Source organism: Ciconia boyciana, chromosome 1 (assembly GCF_034638445.1).
Source record: "Ciconia boyciana chromosome 1, ASM3463844v1, whole genome shotgun sequence".
In the NCBI taxonomy this organism is placed as follows: domain Eukaryota; kingdom Metazoa; phylum Chordata; class Aves; order Ciconiiformes; family Ciconiidae; genus Ciconia; species Ciconia boyciana.
In genome coordinates, this window is record NC_132934.1 from 183,996,907 (window position 1) to 184,019,025 (window position 22,119).

A 22,119-nucleotide genomic window follows, 5' to 3' on the forward strand; every position below is an offset into this window, starting at 1 on the left:
CATCTTTAAACTTTATATACACTTTATATACATTTTACACATTATACCTGCTATATCTGCAGTTGTTGTGCCAGTCTCATGAAATTAAAATAAAATCTCTCCTTTCACAGTATGCAACTTTTTACACCTTGAGGTAGCAGACCTTGAGAAATGCACCTTGAGAACCAGATCCATAAAACAGCCCTACATGTGCAAACTGTAAAAGAAGATCATTACCAGTACAATGAATGAAGGGAACATATACTGAGGCATGAATCATATTAGATTTGAACTGAAAAATGTGAAATGTAAGTCGAATGAAAAGAAAATATGAACTGAAAAGTATGAATACCCCTGTATTGTATGCCTCTTCAGATTAGCTGAGTGATAAAAACAGGCAAACGTGTGGCAGTGTGCCTCAAAAGAGAAGAATTCTACATTCAGGAGAAAAGAAAAACCCATGAAAGAAAGAATGAAATATTAAGACTCCAGAGTTGAAAACTCTGTCTGTTGAAACAAACAACTATTTGGAGGTTACTATTACTGAAGGAACATACAGTACTACTAAAAATGTTTGGTTTCAACAAGATCGATTATCTGTCTTTTAAATCCTGTCTCACTGTTAGGGGTAGAAGCAGAAGGGAAAAAGGGGGAATGAAGCATTAGACTGTACATTATACCAAAGGACTAGGCATATGATTCAATATTAATCTAATTGGGACGTGCTTTGAAACAAACTTTGCAGTTACTGAAAAACTTGCCTGTTCCTCCATACAGAAAGGTATTAAGAAATATATAGGTACATGCCTATCTGTAGTGATATCGTGGTGATATTTAGTCGTGGTGATATTTAAATTCTTCACAGAGACTAAGTTTTGTTTTGAGACCCTCATCTCTAGGAAATGAGTCCCCATCCCCACCAACTGACTGGGCTGCACACTTAATCAGAGACTTCTAATCCTGCAAATTAATGGGCCTAGGCGTTTAGTTCAAGCAAGAGGAGCTCATGATCTTAACCCTAATGGTAAAATAGCTTTTGTGATGTTTAGGCATATTGATTATTATCTTGCTTATTGAGTACACACAGTAATGTCTATTTACCTCAAGCAAGCTATGGAATTTGACTGCCTTTGTTCATGAAAGGTTTCTAAATAGGAAGAAAACTTTTTCAAAAAACACTAGTTTTGTGTGTCTTTAAAAATTATTTTTATTGTTAAAATAGCAAAATATATTTCTGGATGGAAGGTTTTGGCAATTATTATAGCTTTTATGTTACGTATACACACACATATTCATATCACTACTCATACACTTTACGTAGACCAAAAGGCAATTTTCATTAAATGCCCAGTGAACTTTTCATTAAACAAACATTTTTTCTTCTGGTTTAAAATAAAAAATTAAAAGAAACCCTTAAATTGATAAATTATCATAAAACAGGTTATCTGTAGTGTTAGGAAAACAGTCCTTTTTTACAGCTTTCGGTTGTAATGAGATTGAGTATTGACTTTCTAAACTTTGATAACAGATATGTATTCATCACAGACATACAAAGTAAAATTGTTAACATATAGCAAAATCTAAAGCACAACTTAGGAAACATAAAATCATATTTATAATGAAACTTACAATTTACTCTGTCTCTTTGAAGATGATGAATGAGGCTATTTTAATATACATACTTAGTTGTTACTTTCCAGTTGCAGACTTATGAAGTCAAAAGTAAGTTGCATTATTTTTGAGTCCTTTTGTCTATCACTAAATCCAGTTTAGGCTACATCAGCTGAAAGTGGACAAATAATGATTAAAAATCAGTTATTTTTTATTGTGGGGTGGCAGGGATAATTTCTTTCTGTAGTTTTGTGAACTACAAATACACTTCAGGCTAGAAGTACATGAAAACCTCTGAACAAAACTTTTTTTCTCCTGAAAAATGTAGCTTTACAAAATGAAAACTAACTCTTTCTAAATTCATATATACTTATTTATACCAGGAAAAGCAAATGCCCCCCTGCAAAAAAAAAATCCAACCACCCAACATTTAGAATTTTTGTGTATCTGCATTATTTTTCTTTTTTTATTTTCAAGAATATTCAAATAGTCAAGATCAAGAGAAAATGTTTCCTTTGATGTAAAAAAAAAAGAGGAGAAAAAAAGAAAATTGACCTAAAGGATTTTTCTCTATTTTTTTCACTGAAATTTTGATTAATTTTTGCTTTGAATTGGCTTGAAATACTTTTGGATGTGCAACAAATAAATTTTTAAAAAAATCAGTTCTTCACTCAGCTTTGAGACTAATTTTGCTAGAGGCAGTGATAGGTAGCCAAGCTCCTGGCTTCCTACTTCCCCAAAGGAGCTTCTGACTGTTGTCATAGTTACAGAGATATTTGCACCTGTGAAATTCCTCATCTCTCTGAATGAAACCTCTCAAGCAGCAGGTCTCTTCCCTTACTTTCCTCACACAGAAAGATTAATATTTTTTAAAAAAACTTCACCTATGCTAACCAGTTATTTTTGGCTATACTGGTTGGATTCAACTTTTCTTTCATTTAGCAACCTGTCAGTGGTTGTATTTCAACTGACAGTCTTTACAAGTCTAGTAATGTTATCCCTTTTATCATTTTCTCTAAGGATTACAAATAAATAAATAAATAAATAAATAAATAAATAAAAGGAGGCTTTGTTATAGAAAGTTTAATCTGTCTACTGCCTCCTTCAAGATGTCCCCTTGTCAACACCAGGGCAAGTCAGGCATGATTTAGTATGGTTAACACAACAGGTTTATTTTGCTGCTCCACACTGCTTTGACCAGGGGCAGATCTGCCTGGTAGGACGGTTGCTGAATAGCTCCAGTCATGCAGTTTGCTTTACCTTTTCTTCCCTTGCTCCCCTTTCTATAGCAACAATCTATCTATCTGAATTTTAGTCTTTCTCTGTGGACCTCAAGTTTGTTGATGTTATGGCCTCTTAGCGACCCCTGTGAGCTAGCACCCTCTTTTGTTATCTTTTGAAATTCTTTGCTCGAAGTGACTTCCTGATCCTTCTCTTCCACAATCTTTTGTCTTATAATTTATATAATTTAATTATATTCTTACATAATTTTACTTTCAGTGTAAGCTATGTTTCAGTTATATCAGTAGAAAAATCCCAGTTTATGAACATGTTTAGAGCAATAGAGTTCTTGATAACACTTTAAGTACTAGCATGTTTCTTAGGGTTTATCTTCAGTAATCTCCTAGTAGCTGTGAGAGACACAAAGGGGTGAAATTCAGTTCCAGGTTGTACCCAGTTGTAGGTTTCTACTTGCAACATACAGACTTGGCTCAGCTATCTAAATCTGGGGTACCCCATCTGGCCTTTGGCTGCCACTCCTCAAGTGCGGTGCCACTCCTGGAGGACCTGAGACATAGCTGTCAGCTGCATGAGAAAGACTTGGGTATTGTAGCAAGTCCAAAATGGCACTAAATATCTGATTTTAATCAATAAATCAAGCCTAATATACTATACAAGGGGGCAAAATATATGTGTCCAATCAATGTCATTTGACATATGTCCAGGCATTACGTCAGCCCCTGCCTGTTCTGTGTCAAGTCTCATCCAATAATTCTTCAAACTTTTGTTGTAAGCATAAATATGAGAAAGGTTAAAATATTAGATCCTGTTTAAGCTGAGTTATATTAAATGCTTACTCTTTGTCCCTGGGGCTGGTGCCTACAGTACTTGTTATTCCTAGTTCCTAGTCATACTTCTGAAAGATCTGAAGACTGGTAGCTTATAAATATATGTAATCTGTTTTCTTTATATTAATTTTGAATATTTCCAGTGCAAAAAAGCTCTATAAACGTTAAGGTTAAGTTGTCTCTTATCAAAGGAAAGCTTAATCACTACGAACCTAAAACTTGCATGTCTAGCTGTGTAGTTATTCACAGGGTTTGTGATAATGAAAGTATTCATATTTTTCAGCTTAAAGATGTATTGTTTGATTTCTAACATGGATAATTCTCACCAAAGTAATTTCTAACTTTCTATCCCTAAATACAAACATAATTTATAAAACCATATATTACGTGTAGTAAGTTGTCAAATATTTCCTTGTCAAGGTTCAACCTTTGAATTTGCATTGCAGGATTCAGTTTCAAAATGAGTTATTTTGGTAATGTGCATCTCAAAAACCCATCTTTATTTTTATTCATTTTACCTTAAATTTCCCTTTTCCTTTCCCTTCCAGTTATCTTTTCCCAGTATGTGTGGTTTCTTTCAGTGATTTAATAGTATCCTGGCACAGCAGGGCGTTGGTAAAAGCACATTTCAAAAAGTGTAAGACAAGGACCCAACTGAGGAGTCAGTTAAAACATTTCATTAGCTCAGTTCTGCATTCTGTGCCTCCATAAAATGTTTTGTAGGATAAAAACAAATCCAAAGTTTGAATCTGTGAAAGCTCTCTTTTGTTCCCCTTTCGAAAAATGAGGAAAATGAGGAAAATTGCTTGCTGTTATATATACCTGAACATTTCTGTTGTATTTTTCCAGCTGTCAGAAATTTCTTCATACAGTTTTGGCCTTCAAGAAATTCCCAAATCTGGTCGCTTGCCCAGCTGTACATTACCATTACTATGTCCTTTCCTGATAGAGATTACTCGTGCACTGATGGAACATAATGTTCTATAACATGACATAAAGCAATAATAGCATGTAATATAATCCTTGTTATATCTTTAATAATGGGATAAAACTAAATTACAGCATTTGATATTGCTGACTTAATTTCAGATGCTCATCTTTTACAGGAAACCTAATCTATGCCAGAAGTGGTCACTGATGATCATCAGCAGTGCAACGAAAATATAGAAAATAGAGTTCAATTACATCTTACCATTAAAACTGAATTTAAGGATTGTAAGCTCATTTGCACAGAATATTGTTATTTTTCACCTTGCAAGTTTAAATATGCTTGCATAGTCTTTGATATATTCTCCCACAGCAAACAATACTTGTGTAAAATTCACCCTTGAGAATCTCATCAGCCTTTAAATGATTTTTTTACATTTCCTGAATGTTACAGCATTGTTTAAAAAGCAATTTTAGATATCATAGGATTAAAAATAACATCACAGGACTTTATATTTGTTTTCCTCCCTGCATACTCCTCATTTATTATTATTCGTTTGTTTATTGTATTACAGAAATTTATTCAGACTCCGATAATGAAAGGGATCTATTGTGCAAACACTGTACAAATGCATACTTAGGAACAGCCACTTGTTAAAAGATTTTACTACAGTAAAGACCATAGATAACTGTGCCAGCAGTTATTAATATTTCTTGATATTTCCCCATAAGATCCTGTTACTTGAGGTTTTTAAGTTCTTCATTGTTTCACTTCGCCTGAAATCCTGCATGCTGAACTTCATGTTCAAAATTTATCTTTTCTAGAAAGCTTCCTTACCGGTAGGTCTGGATCTAACATGGAAGAGGAAAAGGAAAATTAGATGTTCTGGCATTAAAAGAAAATAAAAAATACAGAAATCTTGACACTTTGAAATCTCTAAGCCCTGGGGTGAAAACTTGAATTCTTTGGAAAATCTTATGCCATTTCTTATTGTTGTAAATGTTCACAATAATGGCCTCTTCAGCAGTGAAAAACTATCTTTCAGAGTGTGTTTCCAAACTTCATGCTACTGTCGCTTGTTAGATTTGATTTCTGTAAACACTATATAGCATCTTTTCCTTTTTCTGATGTTGTGAGTAGTTGGGGGGTTGCATTTGAAAACAAAGATCTCACTAGTAATTCAAATGTTAATAGATTATGTAAGTATAGCAGCTTAATTTTTTTCTCTTTATGAGGAAAGAATGAATCTAGCAAAAGAGAACAATCCTTAGGAAGTCATGCATATTGAAAATGTATTAAAAGAATTTTGAAATTCTTTATCAAGAGCTTATAAGTTCTTGATCAGCGCTGCTCAACTTCATATAACTTCTTATCAGGCAAAGATTATCAGGTCCATAAAGGCTTTTCAAACAGCTGAAAAGATCTGTAAAATAACAGTGAGGACTTCCATTCTTGACATCAGAGACCAGGTCCAGTTCTTACAGTTTTCCTATCTGCTTAATGGCAATCTTAGTATTATATAAATATCTAAGGAAAAGCACTTGCTGACTCTTGGACCTGAAAATGCTCTCTGTGCAATTGCACATCACAATGTACTTTACATACATGCAATGTGCATTTCTCTCCATTTCTGACAAAATTATTTGATTTGCTTATTTGCTGGGAAAGGTTTTGTGTATCCTGGTGATGTGCGTTTCAGCTGTGACTGAAGTTATACATCCATGTCTTCAACCCCTTAACATTGTTCATTCTTCTGCTGCAACACTTTTAGTTCCATTTTAGTTTTTAACTGAAAGGAGAAGGAGATTGATCTATGTTATAATTTTTAGAGGAGGAAGAGACACCAAAAACATTTAAGATACTTGCACAGTTTTCAACAGGTTATGACAGATCCCAAAAGTACAAAATGACAATGAGTGGGGGTTTTATACTTATGAGTTTTAGATGCTCTTTTATTTTGATTGTGGATTCTATTAAAGGAATGGTGTACAAGATACTTGTAAGAAATTATTTCCTATATCCCTGTTACATCTCACATATTCCTGAAAACTCTCTAATCACCATTTACCATTTGATATCTATCTTATTTGCAGATACACTGATATCTCTTTTCTGCCTGTGGAAACTGAATGGTTCCAGTGGATTCTAGTTTTTCACTAATTAACCCTTACATGTCCTACACTGAGTTCCACCCTTCTACTGTTTGCCCTCAATGGGAGGTTACTGGAAGCCAATGAGATTCCGTTCTGAAAATACAGCTGATTACAGCAAGACCTGGTTTGGAATATACGAGCTTACCTTCCATTCTCTTTTCTTGCTTCTCTCTCCTCTCTTCTCTCTTCTTTCCTTTTTGTTTTTCCTTTTTTTCTTTTTTGTTTAGCCTTGCCTCGCCTTGCCTTGCCTCCCCTCCCCCTCTCCCTCTCCCTTTACAATTTAGCTTAGGTAATAAATGAGTAAAAGACTAAGAAAGAAACCACATAATTTAAATTCAAATCTGTTATTTCCTTCTGACAATCTTCTCTCAATTCAAAAACATCTCATACAAGGAATATCAGGTCTTACAGGTGTATTTACATTTTATCACTGCTGAATCAGAGCGAGCTATATTTCAGTCATCACATATGGAAAAGCAAGATAGCAAGCTTCTAACAGAGAAAAGCACAGTGTTTGCTTGTTCCAGAAAAATGGAAGTGACACCAATTAAGAGCTGACATAGTGGACAGAGCTTAGAATCCAGCATAGAAGACAGTTCTTTGTCATGCTATCTATCAGCTATCTGAAAGCCCTAGGCAAACACAATATGTTTATTTTACTGTTTTCTTACCAACTTGGTCAGGTTGCTTAATTTCAATGTTTAAGGTAATTGCTGAGGAAAAAAAAAAAGCTATAAATTTATTTTCATGGGAATTTCATTACTGTCACCTAAAGCAACTAAAATAGCTGTAGTTTGTTTCTAATATCATTCCTTTACAGTAACATACCAGTGTGTGGGAAATTAACTTTTTTCTTTAATTTTTCCCTTCTCTTGTTTATATCATGAAGGTTTTTTGGGGTTGGCTATTTTTTTTTCTTCTTTGGTCGTTTGGCCAATGCCTTGGAATTTACTTTCAGTGAAGTTTCCATCAATTTTTGGAGACTAGAACTTCCTGTTGGTGGCTTATAGGAGCTTTCTTCTGAAGTGGACAGTGTAAGGGTATGTGGATGGAGAACGCCTGCTCCATTAAGGGTCTCTGGTCAAAGGAGCCATAAACAAGAACACACATCGACAAACCTGACCGACACATGATAAGGGAGGTCCTCAGAAGAACAAACCTGGTCATTTGTACTAATTGGTGTGTATACCTGGAGCACAAGAATGTTTATTTTCTCAGTTGAGAGAATAAGGAAAAGGAGGGAGACAAACACACAGAGACATAAAACCTGGCCAATTAGTGTTAACAAAGACAACAGCCAGAAACAAACATCTTCGGTCATACTACTTGGTCAGCAGCTTCTCCATTGGTTGAATCTGCAAATAGAAGAGCAGCAGTGATGTCGCTCAGCCTGGAAAGAGACTCTGGGGCACTGGGCTAGGCTCCAGCAGCTGGGCAGGAACGTCCTGGGCTGAAGCTGCTGGAGGCAGTAGCCTTGTCCCTTGACATCCAGTACAAAAAAAGCAAAGAAAGAAAGAAAGAAAGAAAAAAAGAAAGAAAGAAAAGAAGAAAGGAAGGAAGAAATAAGGAAAGAAGGAAGAAAGAAAGAAGAAAAGAAGGAAGGAAAAAAAGAAGGAAAGAAGGAAAGGAAGGAAGGAAAGGAAGGAAGGAAGGAAGGAAGAAAGGAAGGAAGAAAGAAAAAGAAAAAGAAAGAAAGAAAGAAAGAGAGAAAGAAAGAAAGAAAGAAAGAGAAAGAAAAAGGAAGAAAGAGGAAGAAAGAAGAGAAAGAAACACAAAATCTCTGTTATTCAGGATCCTGTTCATTTCTAAAAGCAATTTCAGTGACCAGCCTTATGTTACACTACAGAACAGAGAACAATACATCCACTTACCAGCTCCTTGACTAATTTTGGGAGTGCTCTGTGAAGAAGAAAAGCGATGCTAAGGGCCTTCTTTTTCAGTAACATGCTCTGAGCTCTCATCTGGTGTAGAAGTAACAGAGGTGATAAATATTTTTCTTTCCCAGATATTTCATCTGAGGCATGACATTGCTTTGAAGAATTCTTGTGTCCATTGGGTGACAAACACAATTCTGTCTATCACGCAGAAATGAGCTAACTCTACCTTTTACTCTTCTAACTGGAGTGAAGTTCATATAAGTTTTCGTAACACACTTTTGAATTACTGCATTTTCAGAAATATTCAAGAGGACTCAGAGATACTGCTGATTGCCTCAGGCACTATATGTTTTGCCTTCAGCGGCCCCCCACACACATCAAGCTTTTCTGCTTAAACCTTCTGGGCTGCACAGAGAAGGCTTATGTTCAGACCTACTGTGACATGGAAAACTACATCAAATTCCTTCTTTCTAAAATGTTTTTATTCACTTGTTTATGCTGCATTTTATGACTACTTTTAAACATCTGACTATGTGAGATTTGTGGTATATAAAAGGAGTTAACACAGCATCTTATTATCCAAATCTATCATATTGTATGCCATAGGCTATCACTCCAAAAGACTTTAGGGTTTAGCAATTACATTAGTAATATATCATTTACCACAGAAAAACAGTAGCCAGAAAACTAATTTCCTGTCCCTACAATCGTTTATTTTCCCTGGTTAAGACAAAACCAAGGAACAAGCTCTTCCTTGTAACTAATAAAAGATTCCATCTGTAGCACTTTGAAAAAACAGAAGTGCTCTACCAACAGGATAGAGCTGTGCATCTCAACTTGAACCATTTCAGCTTTCATGTCCATTAACTCTCTGGCTGTCCTGCTGAGGCAGTCATCAAGATTGCCAATTGTGATGGTGTTTATGCTGAGAGTGTTTGTCCACAAGCAAACTAAAAACATTAACTAACATAAAGGCCAGTGATTTTGAAACTGCAGTCCTCAGACTTGTGAGAATTACATTCTGAAACAATTGCTATGCTTTGCAGTGGGATCAGAGGAAAGGTTTAAAAGGCATCCTTAACTTTTACTCTGATTAATGCTGAATGTTTTGTAAGTCCTTTTAAGTCATTTTGAGTAGCATTCAGAAAGGTTTTCAAAATTTGGAGCATTTTGAAGTGAAGATTAGAAAAATTTCCTGAGATGGCAGGAAAGAGATTGTAGAGCCTGTGGGTGTACTTTGGGCCCTGACACTATGATCATAAATTTATTAATCATACATATCCATTTACAGCTACATACACACCTTCCATGAAAGCTCTGCTGCTCAGACTCTACTGGTAATACTATAATGAGTCATATTGATACTTTAAAAAGTCACAAAAATAAAACAAATGAAAGACAGCAATAAAATCAAACCACTAGCAAAGCCCACTCCACATAGAAATGTGAGTCATGAAACATCCTGATTCCAAGAATTCTTCATCACAAATACTTTGTTCTCATCATAGCCCCTCAATTAAATTACCTTTGAGGCATTGCCTATGGTATGGCATATACAATCCACGGTATGGGAGTGTTAGGGAAGCGCATTACGAACCTGTGTTGGGAAAGTATATAATGAAAATCAAGACCTTTTCTGGGAATTTTCATGAAAACACCACTGTCTAACTAATGGTACTCTATCAACCTACATCTGTTGATCACAGCAGTATTAGTATAATGCAAAAGGGGAAAAGATCATTTGGAAGAGGGTGCCATTTAGAACTGGGTGGCACATGTTACTGTAATCCTGTTATATACACACATACTTTAGACACACGTGCATACAGGTATAGATGTATTTTATATATCAGTACTCACATTATGTAGAGATATAAATATAAAAACTATATAAGTTTTGAAAATATTTTCATATGCAAATTTCAAAACAAGTAGATATGGAATATCAGCCTAAAACAGTCAATCTCCAGTTGTTAGCAGATTTATTGACTGCGTTGTAGACTAAGGTTCATGTGTCTTTTGTGACAACTTTGCTTATCCTCTAGGGGAGCTAGAATTAGGAAACTATACACTACAACTTGGGCCAAAAAATTTGTCTTTCGAAGCGATGCAATTTAGATGAATGATTAAAAGTTTATGCAGACAAGTGAGCAGGAAAGACTCCTTAAATCAATGGGTAGGTGAGTTTCCTATCCCCTTCCTAGCCTTGTCTTTTTTGATTCTGAAGAGAAATTCTTCAATCTGAGAAAATCCTCACAAAATGAACATTTCTTTAAAAGTTTTTTCAATAAATAAATAAATAAATATTTCTATTTAATAGTAATAGTCTCCCAAATAAATAGATGGAAAAGTATCTATCAGCTAAGGTCCAAAGGTAGTTAGAATTTCAAAAGTAGAAACCAACTCTATTAGACATGCACTTCTGATGTAATATGGTCCTTACTAGACTTTTTACTCTAATAAGGCTGAGTCGCACTTTAGCTGCACCTAAGAATGGATGAAAGATGTAGGGTTTTTGTGGAAAAGATAGACAACATTTGCTATACTAGGCCAAAAAAACCCACCAAAAAAACTCCCTACCTATAATTCTGGAAGAAGATGGAGAATGCTAATTACTGAAGTATTTATTATTATTGATTGGGAAAAAAAAAGTTTCATTTTCTGGATATAATATTTACTAAAGGGTTGCATTTATTTAATAGCATTGTCTGTATCTCCAGATACTGTTCAAAAGGGCCATACTTAAAACATTTTGTTCATATTGCTTTTGTAAGTAATAATTGCTACAACCAGGGATCAGAACCTTGTTTTGCTAGAAAGAGCCAAAGAAAGAACAAAACAATATCCTGCTACAGAAAGTCTTGTTCTGAACTATATATACACCTAATCCTGGTTATTGAAAATATCCTACTTGAAGATGAAATTCGTATAATGCAAATGCATAAAACTGTATGTCGTCTATTGGGAGATATTTGCATTTCCATGAAAAGTGATGATTCTGCATTTCTCAGTAAATACCAAATATCTACATCTTTATCACAGCTCATGGCTTTACTGTTTTGTAAATTAACAAATAACAAATTACCACTGAGTATGTGTAAGAAATAGCCCCTGCTTTTACCTCATCTTTTTTTCCAGGATTCAGATAGGACACTGTAATTATAAGAAATGGAAGGATTTACATTTATTGTGCAGTTCTAGAAGAAGAAAATTATTCCAATAAACTTTTTCTTCAGTGATTTTCATATATAAGTATATACACCTACATATAAAATATGCATTTTAATGTTATTGCTGTTGTTAGTAAGCAATTTTAGTAAAGATCCACAGTTTAGATTAAAAAAAAAAAAAACCAGTCACATCCTTGACACCAATAGTTAAGGAGTGCTTACTCTCTTCAGTCTGGGATGTTGGATTCTCCTAGGACAAAACAGCCAACACAAAGTTGATCTCGCAGTCTTGTTTTTGTTTTTCATGAATACTCATAAACAAACTAATATAATTAGCCATCATTTATTTAAGTGACCAAGTTAACTAATTAGATTCTGCTAAAGGACAGCCATTCAGAGAAGTACATTAATTCATTTTTTACTCATCAGTCTTGCAAACAGAGTGGATCTACTTATTCTTATCTGCACAATGGCTGATCTGTTAAATGCCTCCATAGTTTTACAGCAATCGTAGACATCCATCTTGTTTCAGGAAATGCTAGTTCAGGTCCCTTGATAACTTGAAAGATTACAAGCATAAGAATGAGTATGCAAGAAACTTGCATAATTAAACAAAATTATTAGGTTAACAAAATGCATAGGATTCCTCTTTACTCAGACTATTTACTTACTGATTTTTTAAGTTTAATTTCAAAAGGAAGTGGAAAATGTGATGAAAGCCAAATGTGTTCTTCTTAAATCACATTTTTATAATGTAGAACAATGCAGTGATATTAATAGAAGTAGATTTTTAGTCAAGTAGTCATGTAATATGTCAGAGTTAAGTTCCACATCAGATATTAAAACAACAACATCAACAAAACAGGGGGAATTAATTTACCCATCTCTGATAGCTGGTTTGTCATAATACAACGATTTTGCAAATGTAGTGCATTTAAATCTGCAGACTGCGGGATACAAATCACTCCAAATTAAAGTCATGGATGGGAGCATAAATCTAGAAATAGGGATCAGAGGAGCGTATTAAAACCACGGTGCCTTCTGAATAGCATCTAATGGGAAACAAACTGTACTTCTTATCATCACACCTCCATCAACCTATACATACTGTTTAATGGAGAAATTTACACAGTGAATTTCATATTAAACACTCTATAGGACCAACACTTTGCTTTGGTAACAAATTTATATTTTTTGAAACTATAGTATGTTAATACTTAAGATTTTCCAACCTACACAGTGGCACAAGACAGTGTTTCTACTCATATGTCGCTACCAAAAATGCTTTCTGGAGACCATCAAGATGATATCTTCCAAATTTTAAAAAGCTAGCTGCCAATAAATATAACTATTTGAATTTATTTCCTTTACTGTTACATTTGTCAGCAAGCTGAAATGAGGCTACAATAATGTATATTCCTTGCAAAAATAATAATAAAAAAGAAAACAAACAAACCCCCCCAACAAATGATGATATGTATTTTTTCTCTAGTTGGGCTCTGATTCCATGAGTTGATAAGGACTTCTGAGTACCAGCTAAACAAGCCTTATGTTTAACTAATTTTTAGACAACACTTCAAGAAAGAGTAGGCTTGGTTAACTTTCACCGCTGATTGTTTTATAAGAAATAAGCAGAAATTAGTAGAAATAAGTAGATACTCCAAAGATTGGATTGCCTTCTCCCAATCTGCTATCAAACTGAGTACTCCACCTTCATCAGTGTCCTCTTTCACTCTCTAAAGCAAAAGCATATCTACAGAAACTATCCCAGACAAGAAGAAGACAAAATAAAAAACTGGCAATAAATATTTTTTTTGGGTTGTGTTTTCATTTTCTAGGCCTGGGTCAGATCAAAGTCAGTAGAGCCCTTTGATTTCTTCAATATTATCCCTACATTATCAAGGGACAGCTAGAATACATTCTTCTATTCCGCAGACTGTGGAAAAGCAGATGAAGAGGGACTTCTGGGAAATCTATAACAAAAGATGTGAACCTATTATTCCTTCAGAACAGTACAAACAGGACCAGGAATTGAATCATGTGTAACTTTGTAGTCTGAGTGTCACATTTACTTTTTGATGAAAGCCAAAAGCCTGTTTCAACCATGAGCTGAAATGCTGAGCTGCTGGAAGACCCACTTCTCTTACATTAACATTTAATAATCTCAAAGCCGGGGAATTTCTGGATTACCCAAACACAGAAAGTCTTTTCTGTAGCCCTTGTCTTGCTGCTTTCTTCTTATAGCTATATACCTGCAGGGTTGGTACAAGGTCTGTCATTCTTCTGTGAATTGCTAATCTGTGATGCTAAATAGATTTTGGATTTCTGTGGAGCACACCAAGATTTGAAGACATGCTACATAACAAGAAATGGAGGAAAAAGGCCATTATTAGTGATTGGTTAGTTAATGAGCCTTGAGCTTAGGCTGCACAAACATGAACTCTGAAGTGCCTATTCCGTTTGTTGTAGAGAAAGAAATTAATTAATTGGGAAAAAATGTTAACATTATAGTAAAGTAATAATGAATCAAGAATTTAATCTAAATAATCTGCCAAGTCCTACTTAGCAGGAGAGTCCTACTGGAGATCTAAAAATGAAAACCAAAATCAGGAAATGCTGTCTGTAATTCCCCAAACACTTTTTTTTCAGTACAGAAAATGAAAAACAAGAATATGTGAAGTATGCCTTTTTTCAGGCAAGCAAAGGTTATTAATTTCCTCAGATTTTAGTTATAGACTTTTCTTACAATCAATTCCTCTTCAATCTGACTCCCAGAACTAGTAAGCTTAATTTATTACAACCTTATCCAAATGCCATACTTAAGTGTTTTAACTTCAAAACAGATATTTATAGTGCAGAAATGGGTGTCAGAAGGCTTTTTGTTCTCATCATTACTATTTTCAAAGTTGCAAAGCTTTATCAGGATTTGTAGATAGTATTCTTTCCGACCAAGGACTTCATGTAATGAAAAGAAAGAAAAAAATGTATTTTGGATATATCACGACAAATTAAAAGTCAGAATCAGTGTTAGTACACTGGGATTTTTCGCTTCAGCTCCAACCGTTCTTCCTCTACTGCCTGCCTGCTCCCACCCCTTCCTAGTCCTTCCTTTTCTACTTTGTTTTAAAAAGTAAAGCTGCAGTAGGATATAGTATAGGTAAACTTTATCAGTTAAAGGAGAGGGTGTATCTGGGATTTTCTTTCACAAAGTCCCTATAGAATTGTGTCAACTTATGTGCAATACTTGCTCTGAAATGAAGATTAATGGTTAGGTGAGATGTTTGAGTTGCATAAGCTTTTATTAGCCATCTGTTTAAACATGAAAATAAAATGTCCAAGCTTAGAAGTTGTTTTATTTCATCAGAAAAGAGAAGGGCAGGGAAAGATAAAAATTGAACAAAGCAACAACAAAAATTGCTTTTTTATTTAACAAACTGTTTTGTTATAAGTCTTTATTACTTTTAGAAATGTTTATTCTGAGACTTGGTTAAATTCCAGCATTCTGCAAGCATCCGATTTCCTCATAGAGCAGTACACACGAGACTGTGTCTGATCTGGGATTATGCTGCTTTTTTTTTCCAAAACTTGGCAAGATATTTCAGAAGTTTTAGAGACCCAAGATAACAACTTTGAAGTTGGATGAACCATAATCCTTGAATAAAATCAATATAAGACCCAAGGTTTTGATACAAATCATATACAATATATTTCAGAAAACATACCAAGGAAGGAAAGAATACACAACTAATCCAAAACCTTAAGGGTTCTGAGAACAGTTGTTTTGTTCTTTAGGATAAACATAAAACTTTACATTAAGCTATACAGCTCTTCCACATAAAAATGCATATAAAGATGTACTATATGGGATGCCATTAATTTATGACAACTAAATGTGCTGTGCTATGCTATGCTATGCCCATACATGTCTTAAACAAATGTTCCTTATAAAACATATTTGGTTACTTTGGGCAGATGAAATAGGTAACAATATCCTGATTACATAACTCAAAGATAAATTATATTATCTTCTGTGTGAGCATGGGAGTTTTATTTTACATCCATTTGCTTACACAGAAAATACATTCAGTTTGGAAATCCATTGCCAATTAAGGGAAAATATATGCTCTGATAAATAATATATATTTTCTACTATTTTCAGGTATTCTTTTGGTTGTTGTTGGTTTTGGTTGGTGGGGTTTTTTTTTTGTTTGTTTTGTTTTTTTTCTGTAAGCTAAGGTACCAGACAGAAAAATCGTATATGGACAGCTGCATTCTGAGTCCTGATCCATTCTTCACATTCAGGTACAGTCTAGCGAATTCCAGTAACTGAGTTGTAAGGTAGTAAAGACATAATTTAAAGTGGCTAGAATCCATGTGGAAAAAAAAGAATCAAGTTTGATGGTAACATGAGGGTAAAATTAGATGTGTTCACAAACATAACAAGCTTACGGAAACTTAGAGACGAGTCAAAAAATTATGTTTCTAAACCATTTTGATGAATGTAGTCTATACAGCCTTACTGAAAGCTGAAACCAATCTTTCTGTTGAACCATTAATATTTCAGAATTATTTAATTTTCCTGATCACCACTTCAGCCTTTTGTTAGTATTCCTTAGGTAACATTGCCATGTTATAAGATGATATGTCAAGACAATATTTTTCTTACCTGCAGTTGACAAACAGTAGCTGAATGGACATACACAAACACTCTACCTTAGAGTACCCTCCACCTGCAGCCCTTAATGGATGATTGATACCATGATACCATGATACCATGATACTCATGATACCACGAAATGGAAGAGATGAACTGGTCACTTGTCTCTCTCTCTTCGCCGGTTAGCTTCTGAATTAATAGCATGCCACAGCCTCCTCTGAGGAACCTGTGTAGGTGTATTGCACCCATGGGGACTTCGTCCATACTGGTAATGTAGTTACTTCTGATCAGGGCAAAAAACATCTTTGCATCTGCTTGATGCAAACACAAATCCTTGTCTGTAACTGAAAGGTTGATGTATCTGTGTTAAATTAAAAAAAATATTTAAAACATTGCATATGTAAGTCATAAATACCTGAATAAAAGTAGTAGATATTCATAAGTAGTTCTGAAAGTACTGCTTCTATGATTCCGAACCAGTTCACTTATTTAATCACTTTTTAATATCAAAACTTGTGAATTGTTAACATAAGCAATAGCGAAAAATTGTCAGGTACCGAGAACATGTATGATACAGGGAAAATGGATGGGGTTCTTAAAAATCCAGTGCTAAAGATCTGTCTTGAGCAAAGGGTTATCCAATGGAATTATATCTAAATCAAAATCTAACTGCAGACTTAGTGAGATTTCTTGATGGACATTTGAGCAGATTCAGTATATGTGATGTTTTTAACTCTGAGCCTGTCACAGGGACTAATCTTTAATGTACGTGCCAGACACTCAATCTTCTCTGCATCAGTCCAGAAAATCTAAGGCTTCTAAAGGTTCTCTTAAGCAGTAGTAACACAATGTCAAAACTTACAAATATTTTAACACCTGCATATTTCCAGTCATAATAAAAGTGCTTTAAACACTATAAAAATATTTATTTTTATGCAGAATTTTATTGCTTTTTCATATATGAACTTTTGATGTTTTACTACATTACTGATAGTCAGATCTCTATCCTCACATGTTGATAACTGCAAAGAAATAGTTTTCTTCTATAATTCTCATAGTTTTCCATGACCCTGGAGCTCATTTTCTTCCAGTCATGCTCTGCCCCTTGTGATTTTTTTTTTGAACACTCAGCAAGGCTCAGCTAACTATATTTTGTTAACAAAATAATAAAGATTGTACACAAGTTAAAAATAATAACCTATTTGATGCTGAATTATGCCCTTAGTATCCTTGAATAATGCACTTGGATAATGCAGTGTGTCAAGTCTTACTGTACAAACTTGCTCATTATAGATATTACTAGTATTATCCAGTTTTATTTTTCTAGTGTAGGTACTCATAGAGTGTTTGTGCATTGCTTAATGGAATAATGCAAAGGGGGAAAGAAAGGGATTTGATTGGAAGTCATTTGTTACAATTTTAGAACTGCAGGTCTGCATTGCCTCTTTACTGATAGTGAAGTTCAAACCAACTGCTACAAGTAACAGAACCCTATGCAGGAGCAGAATTCTGGAGGACCTATCAGCCCCACTGCAAGGGGGTTGGTCTTGATGGCTTCCCAGTTTGCACTGCTACCTTGGTTCCACACTTTTATACCTGAATTGTGGATGCAAAGCACATCTTCAAGAAAAAGAACCTCTCTTGTGCCCTAAATTGCTAATGAAGGTGTAGCCTTAGATTCCCTCATGCTATCATCACCAGTCTCAGGGTTGGACTGTTCTGCTTATCTTCAGCCTATTCCAGATGAAATTCTGCTTGCTGGAAAAAGATGGTGCTTTCTTCAGTTCACCTCTTCAAGAAAAGTTTTTAAAACTTTCAAATATTTTGGTGCTGAGGAAGTAGTATTAGCATGTTGAAAGTTTTGGATGACTCCGAAGTTATGATGTAGTGGCAGATTGTGAAACACCTGGTGAGCATGTGGACGTGGTAGAATAAAATAAGGTCTGTCCTTCCAATTTTTTTAAATTATTCTTTTTTAACTTCACCATGTTTTTAATGTGTTCCCTGAGTTCTCCACAATAAGATTCCAACCTGCTTTTACTCTGACTCTCGGGTCCAAACTTTCACCTCCAACATACACAATTGCCAACAATATATTCTCTTATAAAATTATTCAGAATACTCAAGTCTTGACTAAAATGAAGAGCTGTGTGTCATCATCAAAATGTGCAATTCTCTTTTTGAATACTCTTAATATTACCATTAAAACTTTACAAATATACCATTAAAAGTGATTATTGAGATCCATCACTATGAGACTATTGGCAAAGAGAAAATGGACTACATATAGCTTTCTGTCAGATAATTTTTAATCATGGAAACAGTTTGACTCATTTAACTTTCTTAGCAGGCACTTTAAGTGTCTTTGTTCAAGACTGCATGAAAAATAAAATACATTGCATTACTTCTTTCTTATTGTCTATTTTTTTTGCTGACAATAAAAAAAAAAATTATGTCTGGTTTCAGGTAAATGAGTGATAAAGTTTTATAAACATTACAGAGGCCTAGAAATTAGAGAACCCTCACTTCCTTTTTCACAATCTTCATGCTGGCTTGTGTTATCATATTTTTTTAGGTGTTTCACATTTCCTTTCCCTTCCCCTCCTCTTATCGCAGCTAATTTAGTCATAACAATTGAAGGTCATCATCCATTAACATTTGGTATTCCTAAAGTATTAGTAATTTTTTACTAATTCACACTATATTGTCAGCTGACAATGTTTGCTACTTTATTCTTATGCTTGTATCTTATGTTGTTTAACAATCACATTTTCTCTCTCTCTCTTTTTTTTCCCCCAAAGATATAAAAGAAAGGATTCAAAACACTGAAATGTTTTGACTTTTTTGACAGTATAATCTCTTCCAGAAACTATCAGCTGGAAATGTAGTTCCCTAAACTAGTACACATTACACTATAATCATATTATAATGCCCCTGTGGGGAAGTTAGTTATTATTGCATCTATAAAGAAAAATAGACAAAAACTTGGTAGCATGTAGTTTAGGGGTTTTTTTTTTCAGTGAGTTCAATTGCTTAGAGTTAAGTCAGGAGTCTGTCTTGCAGTTTGGTCTCCTATGAAGGCCATGGTAGCATTTTAAAATCCTGTTCTGATCTCTGTTAGTCATTTGTCAGCCTGTTACATGACTATCCTGGTTGTTATGTCTCAGCAGAAAGTGTCTAAGCAGAAATTTCACTACATTTAGAGTTTTGTTGTTTGTTAGTAAAGGGCTATTTGGGGCAACAATTAAATAAAAGTCTAACCAGTGTTCCATTATGAAATAGGAATTTATCTGGCCAACACAAGTAGCTTGCTCCCAAACAAATATTTGTAAAGAAGTAATCTGAGAGTGGGAAGACCTGATCAGTCTTTTACCACTGTACCTTTGCCCAGTCTTTGGCCTTTGCTCACTTGTCTATTTCTCCTTCTAAACCTGACATGTCTAATAATGCTAAGGCAACCAGCATCAGTGCATCTCTGTCTCTTGACATCAGGAATTGTAACATACTCCTACTGACATAATCTGTAAGATTGATTTAAAAATTCTTTGTCATACACTATTTTCTGTTCTTTTGGCATCTTTCTTTAATTGAATCTTGTTAACTTTACCTGCTGCTTCAGTTTTTCCATTTGTCTGGAGTGGTAGATGGTGATGGAAAATAACTGAACTTCAACTCGATAAGTTTGACCAACTTGACCAACCACAAAATTTATCATGTGCAACTTATACCTCATTTCATATGCCACGTCCAATGAAATGCTTCTTTGCAATGATCATGTCTGACAAATCACCTAGCTGTCATGAGCCTGAGGAGTAGTCTGCATAATGAGGTCAATTTTAGTGAAAGGAGCCATTCCTGTTTTGTTCCAGGGCTGGCGAGGAACGGTGCACTCCAGTTCTCTTTCCGCTTTCTGCTTGTAAATTCTCATGTATTTCACAACTTCTCATGAGTGTTGATTTGCAGTATTGCAACCATACACAAGTTTCTTTTCTAGCATCAGTATATGCAGTACGTGTGCATGTGCAGTCAGTGACACATTTATCTCACACAGTCTTGATTCATAACAACTTTGCATTTCTAGGAAAGATTCAGGTAATTTTGTTTGTCTAATGAAAGCCACATGGCATCTCTGGGAAACACTGTGATACATTACTGTATTCATCTACCTCATCAGGGAAGACAAAGTCAGAATCTTCTCAGAGGTGCACAAAGACAGCACGAAATGCAACGGACCCAAGCTGGACCAAGGGAAATGCTAATTAGATATTGGGGGGGGTGGAAATCACAACAAATGATGTCAAAAGAAACAGGTTGCTCAGAGACGCAGTGAAATCTCCTTCTTTGGAGATATTCAGACTGAAAAACAAACTGAGCAGCCTGGTCTAAGTAAGCCCTGCCTTGAACATAGAGTTGTACTTGACAGCCTCCAGAATATACTGGCGAAAACTTAGATGGACCAAAGAAATTAAAACTTGAATTCACAGTAACAGGTAGCATGAACCCAAGATCTTTCTTCCAACATCTTTTGGAATACCAAAGTTGAGTTACCAAAAGTTTGAAATGAGACAATTTAGAATAATACAGTTTAGAGATAGGAAGAAGTTGCAGTATTCTGTTACAGTTTTCTTTTCTGCTATAGAAACTTACTAAGACAATCATGAGCAAAAGTAATAAGAGTTTTTGTCTCCAAGTCCTTCACCTTTTTTTTTCCACGCTTACCTTGGAAATTACATACAACAGTTTTATGTTTTCTATGGGTTTGCATTTCTAACATCTTATTTGTGCCATACTATCTGATCTTCCTGCAAAAATTCAGGTGCTTGCATGAAAGCTACTAGCAGTGTCCTTAGGTTTAGCTCAGAAATCAAATTAGACGGATTCTTCAGTTGTATTAGCATGTTTAAGAAGGGAACAGTTAAGAACTAGCTTTGCTGGTTTTTTATGTATCTAATGACTTTATTGGACATATTTTTCTTCTTTTTTTGCTCCTTTCTCTTTTATGTGAGTATTAGCTTTTTGACTGATTTCATTACATTCTCTCTAGAGAAATTATTCTAAAAACTATCTTTGTGCAGATTTGTAAGTCTTGCTAAAATAAGTGCAGGGTGTCTGAACATTCTTGCACAGGCTGCATTTTTTTCTTTTTGTTTCCTCTCTGTTGTGATTTCATTAATTTTTAAAAGATTTGACAATATATTGGTCAGCTTTTCTTTTCCTTTTAAGCCAAGAATCACTTCTTAAATGGTACATTAAGATTATGACAAATTTTGCTCACTGAAAATACTTCTGAATTATTTGTAAAGATCTTGTAGGGACTGACCAGGATTGCCTGAGAGAGCGCTTAATGACCATTCCTATTTTAACTAATAAAAGAGTTGCCATATATTCTTTGTTTTCGTGGGGTTTTTTTAAGTTTCTGTCCATTTCATAATTTTAACTTGGTGAGAAAAATGCCTATTTCCAAACCATTACCATAAGTAGTGAGTCTGCTTTGCAAACAGCATTAGCCTGCAGCCATATTTGTGTCTGTCTTTTTTGCAATACTCATCATGTTTTTATTTCATGTATATTTCTAATTTCTAGAATCATAGTCATAATGAAAGCAAAAAAAAAAAAAATAAAATAAAAAAAGAAACATTCAGGGATTTTTATTTTCCTGATCATAAAATATAATA